This window comes from Echinops telfairi, unplaced genomic scaffold (genome assembly GCF_000313985.2).
Source record: "Echinops telfairi isolate 266 unplaced genomic scaffold, ASM31398v2 ScPeMD7_24;HRSCAF=84, whole genome shotgun sequence".
Lineage (NCBI taxonomy): Eukaryota > Metazoa > Chordata > Mammalia > Afrosoricida > Tenrecidae > Echinops > Echinops telfairi.
Window position 1 is genome coordinate 1,669,273 of NW_022103921.1, and position 7,492 is coordinate 1,676,764.

General features: G+C 41.5%; 1 protein-coding gene across 1 annotated transcript in view; it reads right to left on the bottom strand.

Annotated features, from left to right (window-relative positions):
* The window catches only part of HS6ST3 (heparan sulfate 6-O-sulfotransferase 3), a gene marked incomplete at its 5' end in the record, with an annotated part of 1,085,728 nt that overhangs the window by 220,359 nt on the left and 857,877 nt on the right, over positions 1 to 7,492 (bottom strand). The gene's annotated exons all lie outside the window — the stretch shown is intronic.

Below are 7,492 nucleotides of genomic sequence, written 5' to 3' on the forward strand. Positions count from 1 at the left end.
CCCATTCTCCCTTTACCCTCCCTGTTTTGCCACTCACACCACTGGTCCTGTGGGGCTCATCCGCCCTGGATTCCCTGTATTTTCAGTTCCTATCTGTGCCAGTGTACCTCTGGAGTGACTTCTTAAAGGATTGCCTCCAGTGTCCCTGTGGAAGTGACAGTAGTCCGGAAGGTAGAGGAACAAAGGCATGGACCAGCAAACAACAAAGTCTTGCCCTCCAGAACTCCAAAAGACACCCTGTGCCATATTTAATCCCCTGTCACTAAGTGAGCCTGTGTTAGTCTGGGTAGACTACAGAAACAAATCCATAGACACTCATATGTGTACAAGAGAGGGTTTTATATAAAGGGTAACTGTACATTAAGAAAGCATCCCAACCCAGTCCAGTCCAAGCCCATAAGTCCGATATTAGCCCCTATGTCCGATACCAATCTATAAAGTCCTCTTCAGACTCAGGAAACACATGCAATGATGCCGAATGCAGGATGATCACAGGCCAGTGGGTGGAAGGTCTTTGGATCCAGTGGCGTTGTCAGCATTTCAGCACTGACGAGGATCTCCATGTAGCTTCTCCAGTTCCCAGGGCACGGGGTCTATCAGCATAGTGCCATGGGTCTGGTCAGTCGAGAGGCTCCAAGGGAGTGAGCAGAGAGAGTGAGAGTCTCCTGTCTCCCAGGAGGTAAAAACCAGATTTCCCAGAATTCTCAGGAGAAAGCCAGGCCTCCTTGGCTATGATCTGATTGATCGACTAGACTCCACTCTTAATCCACTCAAATCCCAAATTGACACCAGATTATAGAACTACCACACAGCCCCAGGAGGCCAGGTGGCTGTCTAGCTGCCTGAAGAGATGTGAGTTGGTAAGTCCTAAAAGCCCAAACACCCACTGTCAGCATGTCACTTCTGTCTCATAGGCGAGTTCCCAAGATGAGCAACAAGAAACTGGAAAACTCAGAGTAAGACAAACCATACAGAAAGTCATGACTCTCCCAGCAGTCGAGATTGGTGGGAGAGGGGGGTTGATATTGTTGGTCTGAATCCCTAGGATACCTTTGTGAAAAGTGGGTTCACAGTTGAAAGTCACAGCATCCATGCTAAATTATTCAACTATTTTACTGTTAGTTCTACTAGCAAGAGCACTGTAAACCTGTGGAAAGGCTGATTCTAAGAAAAAGCCCTGTGCAGATCACATCATGTAAAACAGTAATTATACTGGCAATTACTCATTTTAAAGTCTGCAAGCTGGCTTTCATAAACCACAAACCACATTTCACAAATACGTTCCCTTTTATTACAATAAAATAGCACTTTCAAGCTTATAATTGCTTTATAGGCCTCGGAATTGAATGTCGATGAGATTATTTCCACGGGGTTCAACTATTTATGAAAATCCTAATCATTTGAGAAGTGAAAACACATACATTACCAAAATTTTTAAAAGGCATAAAATAAAACAGGCTCCCAAGTGCTTTCCCTGGTGGCTTCAAATCAAGAGTAAACACCAGTCCCACTATTACTGGATCCTTGACGTAAGAACTTTTAAGTTGCTGTTTTAAAGATAAGAGCCCATGGGAAAAAATTGGCTCATAACTCCTGGACTACTACTAGAAAAACTTCTTTATAAATATGTACCGTCAGAGTGTCTTTTAGATATTTCTTTTGAGACAATTTACCAAAGAAATACTTTTTTAGCTAGGAGGAGACAAGTAAATAAGTAATGAAAAATTGTGGAGGGACAGATATGGCTTACGATTAACCTGGAATGAGCCACAACAATGGCCGGTGTCTGCACTTGAAAAATGTAAGTATTTCATTCGTTCTGTCATGTAACCGACTTGAATTAGGATCTCTTCTGTGATTATCATTATGTTTTGCAAATTCAATCAGTGGCTATTCAATTGTTTTTCAAATTAAGTTTTATGTGACATCTCACCACATAAAAAGAATTAAAGAGGTAGGTTATGAAACTAGATGCATGCCATGAATTTAAGTTTATAATCTTGACATTTGGTCTACTGAAGCCTGTGAAAGCCAAAACTCCATGGGACTATATTTTCCTGAGTTTTGCAAGGTTTCTCCCTTTGACAAGGTGTCGTCTTAACATTTTTTTTCGGTTTCTTGTTTTGCTGGAAAATATTTGATTTTCCATCTCCGACCCGTTTCCACCTTGGACACATTTCTGCTTGGTTTTACCAAAGAGTCCATCATCCATCACGAAGGCTAATTTTGATGGCATCAACATTGGCAGTTTCAGAAATCCATGTGCAAGTTCTTGTTTGGCTTTTGTTGTGAATTCCACAGTAGGGGGATGTTGAATCATAATGTAAAGGAGTCACAGTTCTTTAGCATAATGATAGCAGGCTCTCTAATCTCAGGATGCTCCTCATATAAATAGGAACGGAAAAAAATGCTTTGACCTGATGTCTGCACATTTATTTCTAGATTCAATGCGACATTGCTAGAGCTATCATGGGGAGAAACTGTTGGCTAGCCTCGTGGAATTTAAGTCTGATGGGAAAGACAGACATCAAATAATAATAACTATACAAATAACTATTTAATAGCCATAGTGCTGCATAGTATTAGGAGAGACTAGAGCTGGAATCTTGACCAAGATAATGGGAAGCAAAGCATCCTGAGAAATTGGTGATTAGCTGTGTGCAAAGAAGGGAGAGTGGGCCGGGTAGAGAAGGGCTGCATGGAGAGTGGTACCTGGGGCCGGGAACACAGGGGCAGGAGTGGGTTTGCAATTGTGTTGTGCCAGAACTGGGCACTTCAACAGGTTACAAGTTGAGTTGTTACATTTCTTTTTAATAGTACACCTCTGGCTTTACAGAAACTGGCTGGTTTGAGGATTTGTAAGCGGTGTGAATAGTTTATGCTGGCTTAACTTAAAGTTGGGCAACTCAACCTTACCCAGTAGTTCCATGAAAGAAAAGCCTCACAAGTCGCCTCCAAATAGACAACACACACACACACACACACACACACACACACAGCCATTGAATCAACTGCCGCTGTGGGTTTCTGAGACTGTCATATATATATGTAAATAATTTTCTTGGGGGCTCATACAACTCTTATCACAATGCATACATACATCCATTGTGTCAAGCACATTTGTTGCCATCATCATTCTCATTTTTTTCCCTCTCTCCTGGCTCCCCTCTCCCTCATGAACCCTTGATAATTTATAAATTATTATCATTTTGTTATATCTTACTGTTTGATGTCTCCCTTCACCCACTTTTGTGTTGCCCATCCCCCAGGGAGGAGGTTTTATGTAGATCCTTGTAATCAGTTCCTCCTTTCTACCCCACCTTCCATCCACCCTCCTGGTATTGCCACTCTCACCACTGGTCCTGAAGGGATCATCTCTCCTGGATTCCTTGTGTTTCCAGTTCCTATCTGTACCAGTGTTCATCCTCTGGTCTAGCTAGATTTTTAAGGTAGAACTGGGATCATGATAGTGGGGGGTGGGGGAAAGCATTTAGGAATAGAGGAAAGTTGTATGTCTCATCATTGCTACACTGCACCCTGACTGGCTCATCTCCTCCCCGCGACCCTTTAGTAAGGCGATGTCCAGTTGCCTACAGATGGGTCTTGGGTCCCCAGTCTGCACTCCCCATCATTCACAATGATTTGATTTTTTTATTCTTTGATGCCTGATACCTTATCCCTCCCAACACCTCATGATCACACAGGCTGGGGTGCTTCTTCCATGTGGGCTTTGTGGCCTGAAGGTAAACCAGCAGCCATCTAGCTGAGAAGAGACTGTAACTCTTTACAGGAGTACAAAGCCTCATTTCTCTCTGACGGATGACAGGCATCTATAACACATGTGCTTTCTAGGAGTTGGAATTGATTTGAGAGCAACAAGCTTTTTGGTTTAAGTGAAGTTGATCTTATTTTCAATATATAGCTAAATGATGTGTTAGAGAATATGTTAGATAATAACTAGAGATAGCATGAGAAATATTTCACCCTTGCAACTAGACACTTTTGTTCTTCCCAGAACCTTCTCTTTCTCATGGTATTATCTATCAGTTATAGAAGAACTAAAATGCTACCTATTTGGCAAGGCACAGCCAACCTAAATGCTAAGCCAATGAGATGCATTGCAACTGATTTACGTCATGCTAGTGGACTACCAAACCATATGACCTGCCACAAGGGTGTCTGTACTCTTAGAACCACACTTTCATGACGACAGCCTTTGCAGATAGGTTCAAAAACTGAGCCTCGTACTGTGCTCACAAATTACTCCGGGTTGTTTCTTGACATTGCAGGTGCAGAAGGCTTGGCATTCGTGCACTGTCCAGCCAGCTTGCACGCAAGTTTCCATCAGACTGCTACACGTCAAAATCCTGAGTTGTTGCTGGACCCAGAGGGTCAGGCTTACCTGGGAGGAGAAAGTAACACCAGGCATTTCCATTGAAGTCCGGGTTGAGTTCATTCACGCCCTGGCTCCCTGTGGCTCTTATCCTGGCCCGGTTACTTATACTGATGGAGGGATCAAGACCCGTTACCATCCTTGTTCATGATTTTCCTTTTCACTTGACTTTGGCTTTATGCTGTGCTCCTAAATCCTGAGAATAACCTTCTGTTATTGTTCGTGGAACAAGTACAGAAATGATAACAAGATATCTAACATAAAGTTAGATAGATGGATGGTTAAGTAAATGTTGAAAGAGAGAGATTTAAAAAAAAATCAAATTGGAGAGAGAGAAAGATAGAGAGATAATTATACCTATATAGATGATAAGTCTGTAGACAACCAAAATCAAACTAAGTCATCGAACCAATTCTGAATCATAGTGACCCTATAGGACAGGGTAGAACTGTTCCTGTGGGTTTCTGAGACCATATTTCTTCCCTAGGGTACAAAGCCTGACCTTTCTTGGAGTGCCTGATGGTTTTGAACTGCTGACTTTGTGGTTAGAAGCCTAACATGTAACCCACTATTCCACCAGGACTCCGGTAGGTAAATAGATGGTAGATAAATAGTTCAATAGATTGAAAGGAGACTTCTAAAGATACCTCCATACCAAGTATTTTCATACCCTGGTTATTCAACCAGACACTAATGTTATTCGCTGCTTTGAAGGAATTTTGTATATATTACTAAAGTCTCAGATGACTTTAAGATACGGAGACTATAGGGGTAGGCCTTATCTAGTCAAAGGAGTTCTTAAAGGCAGCTATCTTTCTCCAAGTGATAAAAAAAAACAAGCTCACTGCCATGGAGTCAACATGGACTCACAGAGAACCGATAGGATAGAGTGGAATGGCCCTTGTGGATTTCCAAAACTGTACATCTTTAAGGGACAAGCAAGTCTTATCTTTCTCATTAGAGTGGCTAATGATTTCTAACTACTGGCCTTGCAGTTAGAAAGCCAACGTAGAACTCACTACACAACCAGAACTCCTGAACTCAAAATGGAACCAACTCACGGCCGTCAAGTCGGTGCTGACTCACAGTGCCTCTCTAAGGCACAGCAGACGTGCTTCTGTGGGTACCTGAGATGGTAAATGTTTGATAAGAGTAGAAAGTGTCGTCGTTCTCTGGAGAAGTAGCTGGTAGCTTTGAACGGCTGACATTTCCTAACCCACCATGCCGTCAGAAGAGAAATCAGAGATCTGAAGTTTGGAGATGAAGGTGATCATATTAGGAAAGAGTACAAATTATCGCCAAGAACAGAAATCGATGCCTACCTGACAACCAGCAAGGTCATGGAACCTCTTTCCTGTAACTGCAAAAAATGGAGTTCAGTCAACAACCTGGTTGCAGTTGGAAGTGGAGTGTTTCCCCAAACTTCCAGATGAGGGTCCAGTCTGGCCATCACCTTGATTTTGGCTGGTGAGAGCTTCGGCAGGGAACCAAACCAAGGCTACCAAGATTTCTGGCCTGCTATTCAATGGAACATTAAGCACACACAGAAACCAAATACAAACAGATGATACCTGGGGATGGAGGGAAAACCACTGATCCATTGTGTCTTACTTAAAGTATTAAAGAGTTCCCAACTATTCGGCATTTTCAAATGTTTTAATGTTTATGGGCAAAATGGCATTCTTTTGTTTTGTCTGTATTCATCTGATTATTAATAAGTTAGAACATCTTTTCATATTTCTAACAGAATTGTTTTCCTCTCTTTGAGATTATCTTGTTCTCATCCTTCGGCTCTACCACTCATCCATCAATCTGTAGCACTGTAGTGGCTTGTGATGCTGGAAGCTATGTACCAGAATGACCGTGACCAGCAGAGTCCCCATGGTGGACAGGTTCCAGGAGAGATTCTAGTCTAAGACAGACTAGAAAGAAGGAGTAGGTGCCCGCTTCTGAATAGCCATAGAGCATTATCAATATAACTCACTACAATTCACTCGATTCTGATTCACAATGAATCTATAGGACAGGGTAGAATTGCCCCTGTGGATTTCCCAAAACTTTCATTTTTTTCACTGGAGGTGGGGGGGGAGGGAAAAAAGACCACCCAGTGTCTTTATTCTTGATCCTTCTCAGTTCTTGACTTTCAGCATTTGTGGGATTCCTAAGTTTGGATACGAGGTTAGCAAATTTAACCTATGCTTATACCATTCCCAGAGGACTCCCTAGATCCTGAGCTAGACTGAGAGGAATCCATGAGGTGCTATCTGGCCAGACTTAAGTGGGTTTTATTTCTTTGGTTCTCCCTGTCCCTGAGGACCTCCCATTTTACTGTTCCATCAAATCTCCTTTGATTTGGATTATGTTTGAGGTTTGTTGAGAAGAAGGTTGGAGAATAGATTAGCAAAGTTCCGAAAATGAAATTACAGTGTGTGGGGGGAAAATTAGTCTTATTTTTCCCTACATGGGATATAACACTGTGAAATTCAATCTTCAACTGAAAGCCCTACAGTTCTCCTAAAACATAATTCCCTGTTTATCTTTTGTTAACCAAGTTTAAGCTAGTGTTAATAAATTAAAACAAGAAATTGCGTCTGTCCTCTTCAGCTTTGTTTTTGCCCATTTCATATTGTTGTCTGTGTTGTAATTCATACTTTTGATACCATTTCTGATGTGTAAAATTGGTTGTCTTGTAAATATCTTATAAAGAGTTGAACTGTAAATAAACTATTGTGGCTGTTAATTTTTTGGATTTGTTTTACTTTATTAGGTTTGTTGGGAAGCATTAGATAATGCTGCATGTGTACTTCAAAACATTAGAAAAAATATCCATAGAAAAACACATCACTTTTCCTCTCATCTAAGGCATTTGTTTCCCTTTCCATTTGAGATTTCACCTGTGCCCTGTGTTCCTCCAAACTCAGAAACAGAAATGCTAAGGAGATGTGGAGGATCCTTGGAGCTTGTAACAATTGAAAAGAATTTATAAGTCAAAAAAATGTATAGGTCATCTAATGTGACTCCACCTGATTTCCCTTCTTGCTTTGCCCTCAAGAAGACTGAAGGAACACATACACACACCCCTTGTCCGCATTGTCATTT